Here is a 21,540-nt window from a genome sequence, read left to right on the forward strand (position 1 = left end):
GGGTCACATATTCAGAGTGCATGGCCTGTGTCAGTGTGTTCGAATGTCCTGGAAGCACATGGTGAGATCATGGACTGAATGGCCTGTGTGTTGGAATGTCCTAGAGTGAATTGGATTCCTGGAAGCACATGTTGAGACCATGGACTGAAGGCCTGTGTGTTGGAAGCCTGAGACTGGATTTCCTGAAAAGCTCATGGAAAGGCGATATCTACAGAGCCTGGGACGGCTAGTGTTGGGGAAGCTACAGTTCCTAATGCGGGTCTGGACTATCTGAGGTGCCCTGGTCACAAGGACGGTGATCCCAGTGAGGCAGCTTTCCCCTGGGAACCAGCACTGGCAGGAGTCAGTGTGTGGAGCTGGAGCTCCTGTAAGGTAACTCCAGATAAAGGGGGTTCCGGGCAGAGACGTATCTGACATTGGAACCGACTGTTGGTGGTTAATGTGTTCCGTTGATGTAAATAATGAACTTTTCGTGGTGCGGTTTAGAGTTTAATAAACCTGGTAGACTTTATGTGGAGAAACTGTGCCAGAGTGTTTTAACTCCTTTCTGACCTTTGACGGGATAGTATGTCCGAGGTCAGAGCCCCCGCTTTGATGCGGGCTCCGGCGGTGAGCCCGCATCAAAGCCAGGACATGTCAGCTGTTTTGAACAGCTGACATGTGCCTGCAATAGCGACGTGTGGAATCGCTATCCACCCGCCGCTATTAACTAGTTAAATGACGCGGTCAAACGCTGACAGCGGCATTTCACTACCGCTTCCGGCCATCGGGCCGGAAATGAGCGCATCGCCGATCCCCGTCACATGATCGGCGTTCAGCGATGCGTCTGCATAGTAACCATAGAGGTCCTTGAGACCTCTATGGTTACTGATGCCGGCTTGCTGTGAGCGCCACCCTGTGGTCGGCGCTCATAGCAAGCATGCAATTCAGCTACATAGGAGCGATCTGATGATCGCTGCTATGTAGCTGAGCCGATCGAGTTGTGCCAGCTTCTAGCCTCCGATGGAGACTATTGAAGCATGGCAAAAGTTAAAAAAAAAGTAAAAAAAAAAATGTGAAAAAAATAAAAATATAAAAGTTTAAATCACCCTCCTTTCGTCCCATTCAAAATAAAACAATTAAAAAAAAATCAAACCTACACATATTTGGTATCGCCGCATTCAGAATCGCCCAATCTATCAATAAAAAAAGCATTAACCTGATCGCTAAACGGAAGAGCGAGAAAAAAATTAGAAATGCCAGAATTATGGTTTTTTTGTCGCCGCGACATTGCATTAAAATGCAATAACGGGCGTGTGAAGAAACCAGATTGTATCTTAATTACCCAGACCGCTACGTTTTTGCATAAACAAAAGAACTGTTTTTTTTGTATCTGTATATTGGCTTGTGAATTTAAGTGTTTATGTCTGGTGGGTCAAAAAGACAGACTGCCCACTGATATACTATCTAACATACTGTGTAAGTCTGTAATAGGGACTGTACATTGAGTGGGTTAAGCTTTGTTTATTGATGTGTGCTTATATGCTAATAGTGCTACTTAATACCATCACCATTGTTTGCCATATCTTGATGTTGAACTAAAGGACACTGGGTAATTCTAAAAATAGCTTACATGCCTTGGGTATAAAAAGACTCAAGGTACCTTCACACTAAACAACTTCACAACGATATCGCTAGCGATCCGTGACGTTGCAGCATCCTGGCTAGTGATATCGTTGTGTTTGACACGCAGCAGCGATCTGGATCCTGCTGGGAGATCGCTGGTCGGAGCTAGAAGGCCAGAACTTTATTTCGTCGCTGGACTCCTGCAGACATCGCTGAATCGCGCTTAGTAACCCGATGTTTACCCTAGTTACCAGCGTAAACGTAAAAAAAAAAAAACACTACATAATTACATTCCGGTGTCTGTCCCCCGGCGCTGTGCTTCTCTGCACTGTCACCGCCGGCCAGCCGTAAAGCACAGCGGTGACGTCACCGCTCTGCTTTCCGGCTAGCCGGCGCTCACACAGTGCAGAGAAGCACAGCGCCGGGGGACAGACAGCGGAAGGTAAGTATGTAGTGTTTTTTTTTTTTACGTTTACGCAGGTAACCAGGGTAAACATCGGGTTACTAAGCGCGGCCCTGCGCTTAGTAACCCGATGTTTACCCTGGTTACCAGGGGACTTCGCATAGTTGGTTGCTGGAGAGCTGTCTGTGTGACAGCTCTCCAGCCACCAAACAGCGACGCTGCAGCGATCGGGATCGTTGTCTAGATCGCTGCAGCATCGCTAAATGTGAAGGTACCTTCAGAGTTGACATCCTGGGAGTCTGAAGTAATACAGAGCTACCAGCCGGACATTCTGCAAACCAGACTACAGACAGAAGAAAGGACTGCAGCCAATTCATCATGGCACCATCACGAGGGATACTGGTCTAGGATTCTATAGGATACAACCTAGGGGTTTTCGGCTCCGGTTGGAAGGACACAGATCTGATCCAGTGACCATCTCTGAACCATGGATATGTTTGGAGAAAGCCAGGGTTGGGACCCGCTGGTCACCTGATAGCATGGAGATGGTCCGATAAGTCAGGTGGTGACTCTCGTGTCAACTGGCTTTGGACCGTGTATAGACTCTATGGACAGTTCTTGGTCATCTCCCTATGCTTGTCGCTGCCCCTTCTCTGTGCGTTCATCCACAGATGGAGTAGCGACCCTGGGAGCTCTGATATCATGTCAACTGGCTTTGGACCGTGTATAGAGTCTATGGACAGTTCTTGGTCAGCTCCCTATTCTTGTCGTTGCCCCTTCTCTGTGCATTCATCCACAGATGGAGTAGCGACCCTGGGAGCTCTGATATCATGTCAACTGGCTTTGGACCTTCTATGGACTCTATGGACCGTTCTTGGTCATCTCCCTATGCTTGTCGTTGCCCCTTCTGTGCGTTCATCCACAGATGGAGTAGCGACCCTGGGAGCTCTGACATCGTGTCATACTAGAAATACGTGGAGACGCAGTGATATTTTATATGCGCTCATGTACCCATACAATTCCAGGCATGTTGGGAATGCTCTGTTTGCTATTGTGTGCTGTGGTTCAATAATGTATTGCCACCCTGTGTTGTCTGTGTAGTGTATTGCCCACTGGGAGATAGAGTGGGCGTTCAGTGGTATGAGCCGTGGTCCATGCAGTCTTGCTAAAGACAGCCGGGCCAGCGGACAAGAGCACCCACTGACCCCGCTTCTCCGTAACACTGGTGGCAGCAGTGGGATACTACTCAGACCGGCGGAACCGGGGGAGCTGCAGGGGACTGGTGTTCTCACACACCATCCAGGGCTCCACAACAAGGGAGGTATACAGACAGACCCAGCAGACCATTGATGAGGCATGCACAGCAGGTTTCGGATGCCACTATATCCAACCCCACCAAATCGGCCTTGGGAAGAGGACCAGAGTGGCTATATGATCTCAACAAGAAATGGAAACTACAGGAGATGTTCCAGCTTTAACAGATTGAATAGAATTTAATGCAGGAGCTACAAAATGTGGAGGAAGCCATGCGTGGACCCAATGGATACCAGTTATTACTCTTCAATTACGTATGGAGTTTGTTTTTTCGTAAGGAGCATATGGAATATGCTCTAAGGAAACTGGATGATCGGAAGCCTATCATGTCTGGTTAATTAAGATGGGGGAGGAATGTGAAGAAACCAAATTGTATCTTAACCCCTTCCCGACCTATGACGCATATGCTGCGTCATGAAAGTCGGTGCCAATCCGACCTGTGACGCGTTCCTGCAGGCCGGGTGAAAGGGTTAACTGAAATTTCACCCGACCTGCAGGGACATGGGAACTTGTACTTTAGCCCAGGGGGGGTGGCTTAGCCCCCACTTGGCTACGATCGCCCTGATGACCACTTTGTCACCACCCCCCAAATCTGATTGGAGCCAGCATCCATGTGACGCTAGATCTCCATTCAGATGTGGGGGGGCGGAGAAAATCATGGCTGCCTCGCTGTCCAGCTGCTGCCGCTATAGTCATCGCCGCCACTGCAGTGGCCGCCACCGCCAGGTGCTCCCCTCTGCTTTTCTTCCCCTCTTGTCTTGCGATGCCATGCCCCCCGACCTTCGCTCCCTCCCCCCTGCCCCCGGTGATTGCCCCCTCCCCTGGAGATCACCCCCTGCTGCCGGCTTCATTTCCTCCTTCTGCTGCATCGCACCTGACAGCCCCCGCCCCAGTGATCCCCCTGATCTCCCCCCTGCCCTGTGGATCACCCCCTGCCTTGCTGATGTCCTCCCCTGCCCCATTGATGATCTCCCCCCTGCCCTGTGGATCGCCCCCTGCCCCGCTGATGTCCTCCCCTGCCCCGCAGATCTCCCCCCGCCCTGTGGATCGCCCCCTGCCCTGCTGATGTCCTCCCCTGCCCCGCTGATGTCCCCCCCTGCTCCGCTGATGTCCCCCCTGCCCCGCAGATCTCCCCTTGCCCTGTGGATCACCCCCTGCCCCACTGATGTCCTCCCCTGCCCTGCTGATGTCCTCCCCCTACCCCGCAGATCTCCCCCCTGCCCTGTGGATCACCTCCTGCCCCGCTGATGTCCTCCCCTGCTGATGTCCTCCCCTGCCCCGCTGATGTCCTCCCCTGCCCCGCTGATGTCCTCCCCTGCCCCACTGATGTCCTCTCCTGCCCCGCAGTTCTCCCCCCTGCCCCGCAGTTCTCCCCCCTGCCCCGCTGATGTCCCCCCTGCCCCGCTGATGTCCCCCCTGCCCCGCTGATCACCCCCCAGCCCCAGTTTATCCCATTAGGGTTGGGGCTAAAATTAGGGTTGGGATTAGGGGTAGGGTTAAGATTGGGATTAGGGTTAGGATTAGGGTTGGAATTAGGGGTAGGGTTAGAATTAGGGTTGGGATTAGGGGTAGAGTTGGGATTAGGGGTAGGGGTGTGTTAGAATTGGGGGTTTCCACTGTTTAGGCATATCAGGGGCTCTCCAAACGCGACATGGCATCCGATCTCAATTCCAGCCAATTCTGCATTGAAAAAGTAAAACAGTGCTCCTTCTCTTCTGAGCTCTCCCGTGCGCCTAAACGGGTTTACCCCAACATATGGGGTATCAGCATACTCAGGACAAATTGGACAACAACTTTTTTGTCCAATTTCTCTTGTTACCTTTGGCAAAATAAAAATTTGGGGGGCTAAAAAACCCTTTTCTCTTCGCCACGACAGCACCCACTGAGAGAGGGGATCCGCCCCTAGGAACAGGAAACCCTACGGAGAGATAAAAGGGGCGGTCCCCCTCGCTCCCACAGTTTGGTTTCCTGTTCCTATGGGAAGATCCACGGAGTGAAGAGGATACCCAGCCTGGACGCCGCTTGCGCAGTTTACCGGTGAGGACGGCAAAGGCTCCAGGGCTGGAAGCAGCGTCGGGGGTGCTAGTTCAGTTCCCCCCTCTGCTGGCAGACGCTGTGAGGCCAGGACGGGTGGTTACTGGCTCACGGAGGAGTCATCCGGCGGTCTGCAGGGCGAGCGCTGGTAAGAAGCATCGCGCCGTCCTCGGCGGACGCTAGAGCAGCGTGGAGCCCCGTGTTTGCCCCCGGAAGTGCAGGTAAGCTTCCGGGGTGCCAGAGGAGGGAGACGGCGCCTGCGCTGATGCCGGTGACAGCGCAGGCGCATACAGCATGGCCGCGACCCAGAAGTGGTTACATAGGTTAGGCTATGGGTTGAACTAGATGGACTTATGGTCTTCCTTCAACCTTAATAACTAACATGCCCTAACATGTTGATCCAGAGGAAGGCAAAAAAAAACCAAGTGGCAAAGAGTAAGCTCCACATTGGGGAAAAAAATTCCTTCCCGACTCCACATACGGCAATCAGACTAGTTCCCTGGATCAACGCCCTATCAAGGAATCTAGTGTATATACCCTGTAACATTATACTTTTCCAGAAATGTATCCAGTCCCCTCTTAAATTTAAGTAATGAATCACTCATTACAACATCATACGGCAGAGAGTTCCATAGTCTCACTGCTCTTACAGTAAAGAATCCGCGTCTGTTGTTATGCTTTAACCTTTTTTCCTCCAAGCGCAGAGGATGCCCCCTTGTCCCTGTTTCAGGTCTATGATTAAAAAGATCATCAGAAAGGTCTTTGTACTGTCCCCTCATATATTTATACATTAAAATAAGATCACCCCTTAGTCTTCGTTTTTCCAAACTAAATAGCCCCAAGTGTAATAACCTATTTTGGTATTGCAGACCACCCAGTCCTCTAATAACCTTGGTCGCTCTTCTCTGCACCCGCTCTGGTTCAGCTATGTCTTTCTTATACACCGGAGACCAGAACTGTGCACAGTATTCTAAGTGTGGTCGAACTAGTGACTTGTATAGAGGTAAAATTATGTTCTCCTCATGAGCATCTATGCTTCTTTTACTGCATCCCATTACTTTATTTGCCTTTGTAGCAGCTGCCTGACACTGGCCACTGAATATGAGTTTGTCATCCACTCATACACCCACGTCTTTTTCATTGACGGTCTTGCCCAGAGTTTTAGAATTAAGCACATAATTATACATCTTATTACTTCTACCCAAGTGCATGACCTTACATTTATCCTCATTAAAGCTCATTTGCCATTTATCAGCCCAAGCTTCTAGTTTACATAAATCATCCTGTAATATAAAATTGTCCTCCTCTGTATTAATTACCCTGCAGAGTTTAGTGTCATCTGCAAATATTAAAATTCTACTCTGAATGCCCCCTACAAGGTCATTAATAAATGTTAAAAAGAAGAGGGCCCAATACTGACCCCTGTGGTACCCCACTGCTAACCGCTACCCAGTCCGAGTGTGCTCCATTAATAACCACCCTTTGTTTCCTATCCCTGAGCCAGCTCTCAACCCACTTACACATATTTTCCCCTATCCCCATTATTCTCATTTTATGTATCAACCTTTTGTGTGGCACCGTATCAAAAGCTTTTGAAAAGTCCATATACACTACGTCCACTGGGTTCCCTTGGTCCAGTCCGGAACTTACCTCTTCATAGAAGCTGATCAGATTAGTCTGACATGAACGGTCCCTAGTAAACTCGTGCTGATACTGGGTCATGAGGTTATTCCTCTTCAGATACTCCAGTATAGCGTCCCTTAGAATGCCCTCCAGGATTTTACCCACAGTAGAGGTTAAGCTTACTGGCCGATAATTTCCGAGTTCAGTTTTTGTCCCCTTTTTGAATATTGGCACCACATTTGCTGTACGCCAGTCCTGTGGTACATATAATGAAAAAGAACCTAGCACTCAACTTGATGCTTTAGTGCAAATTTTATTGTAGTAGTACCCAATAAACGTTTCGGTCCTACATACGGACCTTCGTCAGTAACTACATGTGAAAAACAAAAAACCAAATATAAACAAAAGAACCATACAAAATAAAGTATATACAAAGAATATTGGAGAAAGACAATAGCATCGATACAAAATTCTGGTCAAATGAGTACGTGACGCATACGCTGGGGAGAAGAACCCCGAATATCTAGGCTTAATATGTTCCACTTTAGCCGGATAGAAGAGGACAAACCAGAAAATGATAGTGGAAGGTGAGGTACATACCGTACTAAAGAATAGTGAATGGGACCATAGGGTCATAAGGCACTAAGAAGCAGCGTCTGTAGGTGTAAAAAAGTCCCGTGAGAGACTCCTATGGGCCAGTGAAAAAGTGGTATGAGGGGATATGAGGTAACGCATACCTTGTATGTGAAACTGATAGGAGCGGTACTGTGGGTAAATAATGAGTAAAGATTACATACCGGATAACTAACGGCAGGGTAACACATGCGCTAGTGCTGGGATTTACCTGAGGAGACCGGGATAGATGATGGCGCTGTCAGACGCGGTGTCCACCGCTGGTCTGATCCGAAGTGAGTGAGGCCGCCATCTCATAGGAGGGGGGCGGGACAAAAATTGCCCGAAAGCCAATCAGCGGCAGGGCAGCTAACCGGAAGTGACGTCGCGCGAGGAATGCCTCAGTGTACGGCTATGTGAAGGGCTCCTGTGGTGTGTTAACCGGAAGTGACGTTGCGTTGTCATAGAGACGAAGCGATGCAATACCGCGGTTAGGAGATGGAACAGATACTAGCGCTAGGGGAGAGGCCTAATAGAAAATCCTGAAGAGGAGTGTAGAAAGTCACAAGGCAGGTTAAAGACTAAGTGACGTGGAGCTGAAGTGCCTATACGGAGATTCTGTAATAGGTGAACGATCTCCATGGTGATGGTGCTCCTATGATTTATCATTCTGCCGTGTGACACGATCGGCGAGGTGTGGATAACAGACTGGTCCAGTGAGACGTACGGGTGGTACAAAGAGACCTCAGTACAGACGACTCTAATGGTAAAAGAAAGAGAGAGTTAGCTAACGGATAATGTACATGCATAAGATACATTGACAAATAAAAATAAGATTACTGGAGTCCGTAAAAACCTGTGGGAAAAGATACACAATGCCAAAATGCTAGTAGTACCACCTGATAACGTAATACAATCTTAGAGAAAAGAGGCTAGATCATAGTCTCTATTGAGTCCCAAGGGATGGAGGGTCTCCAATGTATGAATCCAAAAGGCCTCCCTCCGCTTGAGACGGGCCATCCGGTCGCCACCCCCGCCGGATAGGGGGGATGTGTTCTATAACCTGGAACTGTAACTGTGAGACATTATGGCCCTGGTTGTGGAAGTGGAGGGGGATGGGTAACAACAGGTTCTTACAGCGGACCGTAGACTTATGTTTGGAAACCCGATCGCGTATAGGTTGCGTGGTTTCCCCTATGTATAGAAGTCCACAGGGACATTTGATTAAGTATACAACCCATGATGATGCGCATGTGAAATACTCTGGGATGCGAAATGACTTTCCAGAGCGAGGGTAGTGAAAAAAGGAGCCTTTAAGAACATTATGGCATTGAGAACAGTTAAGACATGGGAAAGTCCCTGTACGTGGACTCTGTAGGAACCGTTGGCGAGAAGATGAAACACCTGATCCCAGGTCCGCCCTAACTAAAGAGTCCTTTAGGTTGGGTGGGCGTTTGAAACAGGGGAGGAAAGGGTTCTGGAATTCAGCTACGTTGGGATATCCCTTAGACAGCAGATGCCAGTTCCGGCGTATTGACCTATGTAAAATGTACGCAAACGGGTGATACGAATGAACAAACGGTATCCGATTGGAGGCTCTATTGGGTCGTGGGGTTGAAGGGGCAGCAGCTTTTTCCAGTATAGACGGTGGGTAACCCCGTTGAGTAAACTTGGAGGCCATTTCTTGGAGGCGGACCGGTCTAAGCTCCGTGTCAGACACAATCTTAGAGACCCGATGAAATTGGGACTTGGGTACCGTTTACTCAACGGGGTTACTCATCTTCTCGCCAACGGTTCCTACAGAGTCCACGTACAGGGACTTTCCCATGTCTTAACTGTTCTCAATGCCATAATGTTCTTAAAGGCTCCTTTTTTCACTACCCTCGCTCTGGAAAGTCATTTCGCATCCCAGAGTATTTCACATGCGCATCATCATGGGTTGTATACTTAATCAAATGTCCCTGTGGACTTCTATACATAGGGGAAACCACGCAACCTATACGCGATCGGGTTTCCAAACATAAGTCTACGGTCCGCTGTAAGAACCTGTTGTTACCCATCCCCCTCCACTTCCACAACCAGGGCCATAATGTCTCACAGTTACAGTTCCAGGTTATAGAACACATCCCCCCTATCCGGCGGGGGTGGCGACCGGATGGCCCGTCTCAAGCGGAGGGAGGCCTTTTGGATTCATACATTGGAGACCCTCCATCCCTTGGGACTCAATAGAGACTATGATCTAGCCTCTTTTCTCTAAGATTGTATTACGTTATCAGGTGGTACTACTAGCATTTTGGCATTGTGTATCTTTTCCCACAGGTTTTTACGGACTCCAGTAATCTTATTTTTATTTGTCAATGTATCTTATGCATGTACATTATCCGTTAGCTAACTCTCTCTTTCTTTTACCATTAGAGTCGTCTGTACTGAGGTCTCTTTGTACCACCCGTACGTCTCACTGGACCAGTCTGTTATCCACACCTCGCCGATCGTGTCACACGGCAGAATGATAAATCATAGGAGCACCATTACCATGGAGATCGTTCACCTATTACAGAATCTCCGTATAGGCATTTCAGCTCCACGTCACTTAGTCTTTAACCTGCCTTGTGACTTTCTACACTCCTCTTCAGGATTTTCTATTAGGCCTCTCCCCTAGCGCTAGTATCTGTTCCATCTCCTAACCGCGGTATTGCATCGCTTCGTCTCTATGACAACGCAACGTCACTTCCGGTTAACACACCACAGGAGCCCTTCACATAGCCGTACACTGAGGCATTCCTCGCGCGACGTCACTTCCGGTTAGCTGCCCTGCCGCTGATTTGCTTTCGGGCAATTTTTGTCCCGCCCCCCTCCTATGAGATGGCGGCCTCACTCACTTCGGATCAGACCAGCGGTGGACACCGCGACTGACAGCGCCATCATCTATCCCGGTCTCCTCAGGTAAATCCCAGCACTAGCGCATGTGTTACCCTGCCGTTAGTTATCCGGTATGTAATCTTTACTCATTATTTACCCACAGTACCGCTCCTATCAGTTTCACATACAAGGTATGCGTTACCTCATATCCCCTCATACCACTTTTTCACTGGCCCATAGGAGTCTCTCACGGGACTTTTTTACACCTACAGATGCTGCTTCTTAGTGCCTTATGACCCTATGGTCCCATTCACTATTCTTTAGTACGGTATGTACCTCACCTTCCACTATCATTTTCTGGTTTGTCCTCTTCTATCCGGCTAAAGTGGAACATATTAAGCCTAGATATTCGGGGTTCTTCTCCCCAGCGTATGCGTCACGTACTCATTTGACCAGAATTTTGTATCGATGCTATTGTCTTTCTCCAATATTCTTTGTATATACTTTATTTTGTATGGTTCTTTTGTTTATATTTGGTTTTTTGTTTTTCACATGTAGTTACTGACGAAGGTCCGTATGTAGGACCGAAACGTTTATTGGGTACTACTACAATAAAATTTGCACTAAAGCATCAAGTTGAGTGCTAGGTTCTTTTTCATTATAGTTTATGAAGGTGTGGGAACCTAACCTTAGCACCATCCTTTCCAGTAGTGCACACGGTATATGTTTTAGTCCTGTGGTACAGACCCTGTTATTATGGAGTCTTTAAAGATTAAAAATAATGGTCTATCAATGACTGTACTTAATTCCTGCAGTACTCGAGGGTGTATCCCATCCGGGCCCGGAGATTTGTCAATTTTAGTGATTTTTAGACGCCGCCGCACTTCCTGCTGGGTTAAGCAGGTGACATTTAATGGGGAATTTTTATCACTAGTCATTTTGTTGCCATGGGATTTTCTTGTGTAAATACTGATCAAAAAAAGTCATTTAGCATATTGGCTTTTTCCTCATCCTCATCCACCATTTCACCCAGGCTATTTTTAAGGGGGCCAACACTATCATTTTTTAGTTTCTTACTATTTATGTAGTTAAAGAATATTTTAGGATTATTTTTACTCTCTGGTAATGAGTCTCTCTGTCTCAATCTTTGCTGCCTTGAATTGCTTTTTACAGAATTTATTTAATTTTTTGTATTGATTTAATGCTTCATCACTACTTACTTCCTTTAATTCTCTATAGTCTTTCTTTTTGTCCCTTATTGCGCCCCTTACAGCTCTATTTAGCCATATTGGTTTCCTCCTATTTCTAGTATGTTTATTCCCATACGGTATATACTGTGCACAGGTCCTATCCAGGATGCTAATAAACGTCTCCCATTTTCTTTGTGTATTTTTGTGTCTCAGGATATCGTCCCAGTTAATTGCACCAAGATCCTCTCTCATCCGTTGGAAATTTGCCCTCCTGAAGTTTAGTGTCCTTGTAAGCCCTCTACTACAAATCTTATTAAAGGATACATGAAAACTTATTATTTTGTGATCACTATTCCCCAAGTGACCCCCAACCCTTATATTTGATATGCGGTCTGGCCTGTTGGTTAATATTAGGTCTAGCAGTGCCCCCTTTCTTGTTGGGTCCTGAACCAGTTGTGAAAGGTAATTGTCTCTCATAGTTGTCAGACACCGATCACCTTTGCTGGAACTGCAGGTTTCAGTTCCCCAATCTATTTCAGGGTAGTTGAAGTCCCCCATAATAATGACTTCTCCTTGAGTCGCAGCTTCATCTATTTGCTTTACCAGAATATTCTCCATTGCTTTCATTATTTTTGGAGATTTATAACAAACCCCTATCAGTAATTTATTATTTTTCCCCCTCCCCTTATCTCCACCCACAGGGATTCTACATTTTCATTAAATTCACCTATATTATCACGCAGGATGGGTTTTAAGGACAATTTTACATACAGACACACCCCTCCCCCTCGCTTATCTGTACGGTCATTTCTGAACAGGCTATAGCCCTGCAAGTTAACAGCCCAGTCATGGCTCTCATCCAGCCACGTTTCAGATATCCCCACCATGTCATAATTATGCTCCAACAACATTAGTTCTAATTCGTCCATTTTGTTGGCGAGGCTTCTGGCATTAGTATACATGCACTTGATGTTCCTCTCTGTACCTCTATTCTTTCTTAAATTATTAACTGTTCTAACCCCACCCCCCATGCCACCCCCAACTTCCTTATTTGTGCCCAGGTCTCTGTCTGCACTATCTTCCCCTCCTATAAATTGAATACCCTCCCCCCCAATCCCTAGTTTAAACAATCCTCCAACCTTCTAGCCATTTTCTCCCCCAGCACAGCTGCACCTTCCCCATTGAGGTGCAGCTCGTCCCTAGCGTAGAGCCTGTAGCCAACTGAGAAGTCGGCCCAGTTCTGCAGGAACCCAAACCACTCCTTCCTACACCAATTCTTGAGCCACTTATTAACCTCCCTAATCTCCCGTTGCCTCTCTGGCGTGGCACGTGGTACAGGCAGTATTTCGGAAAATACCACGTTGGAGGTCCTTGCTTTCAGCTTGCGGCCTAAATCCCTGAAATCATCTTTAAGAACCTTCCACCTACCTCTAACTTTGTCATTAGTGCCAATGTGCACCATGACCGCTGGGTCCTTATCAGCCCCTCCCAGTAATCTGTCCACCCGATCAGCGATGTGTCGGACTCGAGCGCCAGGTAGGCAGCACACCATTCGACGATCCCTGTCTTTTTGACAGATTGCCAGATTGGTTAGCACTTCCGGGTTCGACAGGAAGAAGATGGTGGCCCCCATGTGAAAAGGACGCCGGCGCTGACAATCCGGCGTCCAAGATGGATTCTACGAGGGAGCCTGCGATACCTTCTGTGGAAGTTACCGCTGTCACCCCACGCAGCCGTACCAGCAGCAGCCGCTCTAGACAGTGCGGTTCGTCTAGGAAGAAATCGGATCGACCTATTCCTCCACCTATACCTCAGTCTCCTCCTCAGCCGGTACCTTGACAGACAGCTTCACTGGGTGAATGTGCATCTACCCCACTAAGCTGATTATTGTCCCCTCTCCCTCTATACACCTTAGGTTAAAAGAACGGAAAAAACGAAACACAGTGTGCGTTATGTCTCCAGCCCCTTCCGGATAGTTACACTAAGAGGCTTTGTAATTCATGTATTGATACTACGTTACGGGAGGAAGCCTCGGTTAAATCAGAAGACATCAGAGTCATGATCAGGGAAGAATTACGAGCCCTGCATAGTTCTGACAAGGAGCCGCATACTAAGGGAAAAAGGGGATACGTTTCCCCTATATCCGACCAGTCTTCTGAGATAGAGGATGCAGACTCGGATAAATCACAAGAGAATTTTTCCTCAGATGAGGATCAAGACACATGCTTTCCCACGGACAGTATTGATAACCTGGTGAAATCCGTTTGTAACACCATGGGCATCGAGGATTCTAAGGTCCCTAGAACACAGCAAGACATAATGTTTGCTGGTCTATCCGAAAAGAAAAGACCCTCCTTTCTGGTAATAGCGGCAGTGAAAAATTTAATAAAAAAAGAGTGGGAAAGCCAGGGGCAGAAGGGTTTACCACCGTCTTCAAAAAGGCGTTATCCCTTCAATGACGAAGAATTTTCAGCATGGTCAAAAGCCCCGAAAGTAGACGCAGCAGTGGCGTCCACATCTAAAAGATCCTTACTGCCTGTGGAGGATTCGGGCTCATTACAAGATCCTCTAGACCGTAAAGCCAACTCACTTTTAAAAAGAGCATGGGAGACTTCTGCAGGGGCTTTTAGACCGGCTATATCAGCTACATGCACCGCGAGGTCCATGCTAGTCTGGCTAAGTGACTTGGAGGAAGGGCTGAAAGGAGGTCTCTCGCGGGAGAAGTTGTTGTCCTCTATACCCCTAATTAGAGGTGCCACAGCCTTTCTGGCGGACTCATCGGCTGATTCCATACGCCTGGCAGCCAAGTCAGCAGGACTGACGAATGCAGCACGTAGGGCCCTGTGGCTTAAGGGCTGGAAGGGTGATCCCCAGACAAAATCCAAATTGTGTGGCCTCCCATGTCAGGGTGAGTACCTGTTTGGTACTAAACTGGACGAGATCCTAACCAAAGCGGGGAAGAGAAAAAAGGGCTTCCCTAATAATAATTACCTTCCATTTTATAGGAGAGCGTTCCGAAAGCCAGCGTTTAATAAAAGGAAGGATTTTAAGAACCAAGACCGCTGGGCCACAAGAGACACAAAACAAAGAGGTGCATTCTTTGGGAAGCGCCCTTTCAAGGTTGAAGAAAAACCCCGTTAGGACAGATCTGCCCGTGGGAGGCAGATTGTCCTCCTTCTCAAATCAGTGGCGGGCGATAACATCTAATGTTTGGGCAAATAGCCTTATTACCTCTGGTTTAAGATTAAAATTTTCCCGAGTCCCTCCGGACTCATTTCTATTGACTTAATTAAAGTCTCAATTGCAACAGGAGGCGTTGGAGCAGGAGGTAATGAATCTTCTATCCAAGGGAGTCTTGGTGGAGGTTCCATTCCTACAGGAGGGAAAAGGATTCTATTCCCCGTTATTTTTGATTCCAAAACCGGATGGAACATTCAGAACCATTATAAACCTTAAAAAAATGAACATCTACTTTTATGAAGATGTAAGCTATAGGCTGGACCACGGTGAGTCATTGGACGTGGTATATCTCGATTTTTCCAAAGCGTTTGATACCGTGCCGCACAAGAGGTTGGTACACAAAATGAGAATGCTTGGTCTGGGGGAAATTGTGTGTAAATGGGTTAGTAACTGGCTTAGTGATAGAAAGCAGAGGGTGGTTATAAATGGTATAGTCTCTAACTGGGTCGCTGTGACCAGTGGGGTACTGCAGGGGTCAGTATTGGGACCTGTTCTCTTCAACATATTCATTAATGATCTGGTAGAAGGTTTACACAGTAAAATATCGATATTTGCAGATGATACAAAACTATGTAAAGCAGTTAATACAAGAGAAGATAGTATTCTGCTACAGATGGATCTGGATAAGTTGGAAACTTGGGCTGAAAGGTGGCAGATGAGGTTTAACAATGATAAATGTAAGGTTATACACATGGGAAGAAGGAATCAATATCACCATTACACACTGAACGGGAAACCACTGGGTAAATCTGACAGGGAGAAGGACTTGGGGATCCTAGTTAATGATAAACTTACCTGGAGCAGCCAGTGCCAGGCAGCAGCTGCCAAGGCAAACAGGATCATGGGGTGCATTAAAAGAGGTCTGGATACACATGATGAGAGCATTATACTGCCTCTGTACAAATCCCTAGTTAGACCGCACATGGAGTACTGTGTCCAGTTTTGGGCACCGGTGCTCAGGAAGGATATAATGGAACTAGAGAGAGTACAAAGGAGGGCAACAAAATTAATAAAGGGGATGGGAGAACTACAATACCCAGATAGATTAGCGAAATTAGGATTATTTAGTCTAGAAAAAAGACGACCGAGGGGCGATCTAATAACCATGTATAAGTATATAAGTGGACAATACAAATATCTCGCTGAGGATCTGTTTATACCAAGGAAGGTGACGGGCACAAGGGGGCATTCTTTGCGTCTGGAGGAGAGAAGGTTTTTCCACCAACATAGAAGAGGATTCTTTACTGTTAGGGCAGTGAGAATCTGGAATTGCTTGCCTGAGGAGGTGGTGATGGCGAACTCAGTCGAGGGGTTCAAGAGAGGCCTGGATGTCTTCCTGGAGCAGAACAATATTGTATCATACAATTAGGTTCTGCAGAAGGACGTAGATCTGGGGATTTATTATGATGGAATATAGGCTGAACTGGATGGACAAATGTCTTTTTTCGGCCTTACTAACTATGTTACTATGTTACTATGTTACTTAGAAAATCAAACCTTTAAAATGGAGTCTATCCGGTCCACCATTAAACTCCTGTTTTCCCATTGCTTTATGACGGTTCTTGACCTTAAAGATGCGTATTACCATCTTCCAATTTATATAGAGCATCAGCAATATCTCCGTGTGGCGATTGTATTGAATGGGTGTATCCGGCACTTTCAGTATACAGCAATGCCTTTTGGACTATCTATAGCTCCAAGAGTGTTCACTAAATTAATGGCGGAGGTAATGTCATACCTAAGGCTAAAAGACACCCTCGTAATTCCATACCTAGACGACATCTTGGTAGTAGGAAATTCTCCTTCACAATGTCAACAACGATTGTGTGATATAATAGCATCTCTGCAAGGATTAGGTTGGATAATAAACTGGGAAAAATCTAGGCTATTCCCAACAGCTCGGCAAATTTTTCTGGGGATTATATTAGATTCTACAAGCCAGAGATGTTTCCTTCCGGAAACTAAAATAACGGTGAAAAATAAGGTTCAGTCGGTAATAGGTAAACCCCTAATTTCTTTGAGAGAAGGCATGTCCCTTCTTGGCTCCTTCATGTCATGTATCCCAGCGGTTCCATGGGCCCAATTCCATTTGAGGCATTTACAGTATGCAATTTTACATGAAGAAGAAAAATCACATGGTCGTTTAGATGTTAAGATCTCCCTTTCTGATGAAGTAGTCCAATCTCTAAACTGGTGGCTAGAACCAAAAAACTTGGTTAGTGGGGTTCCCTGGGTAGTTAAACCCTCAAATATAATATATACTGATGCCAGTCCTACTGGCTGGGGAGCACATTTAGAAGACCACCTAGTCCAAGGACTATGGTCAGTCACGGAGTCAGACGACTCGTCTAATATAAGAGAGCTAAAAGCTATCTATCATGCTCTATGTGCATTCCTTCCGCAGCTACACGGGACACATACTAGAATTCTGTCAGACAACATGACATCAGTGGCTTATATCAATCATCAAGGAGGAACAAGATCAGGAACACTTATGTCTATAACCGAAGACATTCTAACTATAGCCGAAGAACATCTTCTGTCTCTGTCAGCGCTACATGTCAGAGGAGTGGACAACTCACGAGCAGATATCCTCAGTCGTCATACCCTCCACCAAGGGGAGTGGGTTCTAAATCAGCGAATTTTCAAAATGATAACTATGAAATGAGGTGTTCCCGATATAGATCTCTTCGCTACAAGAGACAACAGGCAGTTAAGAAGATTCGCTTCAATGTTCCTGGCCGACAATCCCGATATTCTCGATGCCCTTCAGGTTCCTTGGACATTTCAGAAAGCATACGCTTTTCCTCCTCTGATTCTTCTTCCAACAGTAATCAGGAAGATAAGGGAGGACCGGGCAAATGTAATCCTGATTGCCCCATTTTGGCCAAAGAGACCGTGGTTTACCCTGCTCAGAGCCATGTCCATCTCAGATCCGTGGATTCTCCCGGAGGATCAGGATCTTCTTTTCCAGGGGCCCTTCAACCACCCTCATGTGAAGGGTCTACGATTGACAGCCTGGAATTTGAGACGCAGCTGTTAAAACTAAGAGGCTTCTCCGATAGTGTAATTAATACCTTGTTGACAAGTAGAAAAAGATCCACTACTGACATATATGTGAGAGTGTGGAGGAAATTTCTAGATCTCTATCCATCAGCGTTGTCTAGTGAAATTCCCGTCTCTACTATTCTAGAGTTTCTTCAGAAAGGTCGTGATCTAGGCCTTTCAGTTAGTACTCTAAAAGTACAAGTTTCTGCTCTAGGGGCCTTGTATAGTCACAATGTTGCGGGTAATAGATGGATAGCCAGATTTATTTCAGCTTGCCAGAGATCAGAGCCAGTTCAGATTCCCCAAATACCTCCTTGGGATATTAATTTAGTCCTGGAAGCCTTGACAGGTCACCCGTTTGAGCCTCTAGACTCAGCTCACATTAAATGTATTTCCCTCAAGACTGCTCTTCTTGACGCTCTGGTGTCGGCAAGAAGGGTGAGTGACATACAGGCACTATCAGTAGATCCTCCCTTTATGTCAATATTTCCAGATAGAATTGTCTTGAAAACAGACCCTTCCTACCTACCTAAAATGTGTACTAAATTTCATAGGTCTCAAGAAATCCTTCTTCCTTCTTTTTATAATGACCCTGCAAATCAATAGGAACAAAAGTTCCATACTTTAGATGTGAGAAGGGCTATAATAGCTTATCTAGACAGGACTAGCGCCTGGAGGAAGAGCAGGGCTCTTTGTTTCCTTCCAGGGTCAAAGAAAAGGATCTGGTGTTACAAAAGGCACATTATCCCGATGGATTCGGGAGGCGATATACCTGGCCTATTCATCTAAAGGGGAGAATCCACCTGAAGCTGTAAAGGCACATTCCACCCGGGCGATAGCATCATCCTGGGCTGAGCGAGCAGAGGTTCCTATAGAACTCATATGTAAGGTTGCAACCTGGTCTTCTCCGTCTACCTTCTATAGTCACTATAGATTAGATCTATCTGCCTCCACTGACTTGTGTTTCGGTAGATCGGTTCTTAACACGATAATCCCCCCCCCCCAAATAACTATCTCTGAAAGTCTCTCAGTGGGTGCTGTCGTGGCGAAGAGAAAACACCGGATTACATACCGGTAATGCTCTTTTATAGAGCCACGACAGCACCCCTTCACTTCCCTCCCATTTTACATACAGTGGGGCAAAAAAGTATTTAGTCAGTCAGCAATAGTGCAAGTTCCACCACTTAAAAAGATGAGAGGCGTCTGTAATTTACATCATAGGTAGACCTCAACTATGGGAGACAAACTGAGAAAAAAAATCCAGAAAATCACATTGTCTGTTTTTTTAACATTTTATTTGCATATTATGGTGGAAAATAAGTATTTGGTCAGAAACAAAATTTCATCTCAATACTTTGTAATATATCCTTTGTTGGCAATGACAGAGGTCAAACGTTTTCTGTAAGTCTTCACAAGGTTGCCACACACTGTTGTTGGTATGTTGGCCCATTCCTCCATGCAGATCTCCTCTAGAGCAGTGATGTTTTTGGCTTTTCGCTTGGCAACACGGACTTTCAACTCCCTCCAAAGGTTTTCTATAGGGTTGAGATCTGGAGACTGGCTAGGCCACTCCAGGACCTTGAAATGCTTCTTACGAAGCCACTCCTTCGTTGCCCTGGCGGTGTGCTTTGGATCATTGTCATGTTGAAAGACCCAGCCACGTTTCATTTTCAACGCCCTTGCTGATGGAAGGAGGTTTGCACTCAAAATCTCACGATACATGGCCCCATTCATTCTTTCATGTACCCGGATCAGTCGTCCTGGCCCCTTTGCAGAGAAACAGCCCCAAAGCATGATGTTTCCACCACCATGCTTTACAGTAGGTATGGTGTTTGATGGATGCAACTCAGTATTCTTTTTCCTCCAAACACGACAAGTTGTGTTTCTACCAAACAGTTCCAGTTTGGTTTCATCGGACCATAGGACATTCTCCCAAAACTCCTCTGGATCATCCAAATGCTCTCTAGCAAACTTCAGACGGGCCCGGACATGTACTGGCTTAAGCAGTGGGACACGTCTGGCACTGCAGGATCTGAGTCCATGGTGGCGTAGTGTGTTACTTATGGTAGGCCTTGTTACATTGGTCCCAGCTCTCTGCAGTTCATTCACTAGGTCCCCCCGCATGGTTCTGGGATTTTTGCTCACCGTTCTTGTGATCATTCTGACCCCACGGGGTGGGATTTTGCGTGGAGCCCCAGATCGAGGGAGATTATCAGTGGTCTTGTATGTCTTCCATTTTCTAATTATTGCTCCCACTGTTGATTTCTTCACTCCAAGCTGGTTGGCTATTGCAGATTCAGTCTTCCCAGCCTGGTGCAGGGCTACAATTTTGTTTCTGGTGTCCTTTGACAGCTCTTTGGTCTTCACCATAGTGGAGTTTGGAGTCAGACTGTTTGAGGGTGTGCACAGGTGTCTTTTTATACTGATAACAAGTTTAAACAGGTGCCATTACTACAGGTAATGAGTGGAGGAAAGAGGAGACTCTTAAAGAAGAAGTTACAGGTCTGTGAGAGCCAGAAATCTTGATTGTTTGTTTCTGACCAAATACTTATTTTCCACCATAATATGCAAAAAAAATGATAAAAAAACAGACAATGTGATTTTCTGGATTTTTTTTTTCTGTTTGTCTCCCATAGTTGAGGTCTACCTATGATGTAAATTACAGACGCCTCTCATCTTTTTAAGTGGTGGAACTTGCACTATTGCTGACTGACTAAATACTTTTTTGCCCCACTGTATATTAGTTTGCATATGAGAACTATTAAGGGTGGTGGATTCTTGTAATTATACGTAGTTATGTTAGAATAAATGATGATATAGAATTACCTACTAAAACTAGTGGGCGGTTCCTCGCAATCTCTGTAACCCAAACTGTGGGAGCGAGGGGGACCGCCCCTTTTATCTCTCCGTAGGGTTTCCTGTTCCTAGGGGCGGATCCCCTCTCTCAGTGGGTGCTGTCGTGGCTCTATAAAAGAGCATTACCGGTACGTAATCCGGTGTTTTTGTGGGAAAAAAAATGATTTTTTGTTTTCACGGCTCTGCGTTATAAACTGTAGTGAAACACTTAGGGGTTCAAAGTTCTCTCAACGCATCTAGATAAGTTCCTTGGGGGTCTAGTTTCCAATATGGGGTCACTTGTGGGGGGCTTCTACTGTTTAGATACATTAGGGGCTCTGCAAACGCAATGTGACGCCTGCAGACCATTCCATCTAAGTCTGCATTCCAAATGGAGCTCCTTCCCTTCCGAGCCCTCCCATGCGCCCAAACGGTGGTTCCCCCCCACATATGGGGTATCAACGTACTCAGGACAAATTGGGCAACAAATTTCGGAAACCAATTTCTCCTGTTACCCTTGTAAAAGTAAAAAATTGCGGGCTAAAAATCATTTTTGAAGAAAAAAAAAAGATTTTTTTTATTTTCACGGCTCTGCGTTATAAACTTCTGTGAAGCATTTGGGGGTAAAAAGTGCTCACCACACATCTAGATGAGTTCCTTGGGGGGTCTAGTTTCCAAAATGGGGTCATTTGTGGGGGGTTTCTACTGTTTAGGCACATCAGGGGCTCTGCAAATGCAACGTGACACCCGCAGACCATTCCATCAAAGTCTGCCTTT

This window comes from Ranitomeya imitator, chromosome 6, assembly GCF_032444005.1.
Source record: "Ranitomeya imitator isolate aRanImi1 chromosome 6, aRanImi1.pri, whole genome shotgun sequence".
NCBI lineage: Eukaryota > Metazoa > Chordata > Amphibia > Anura > Dendrobatidae > Ranitomeya > Ranitomeya imitator.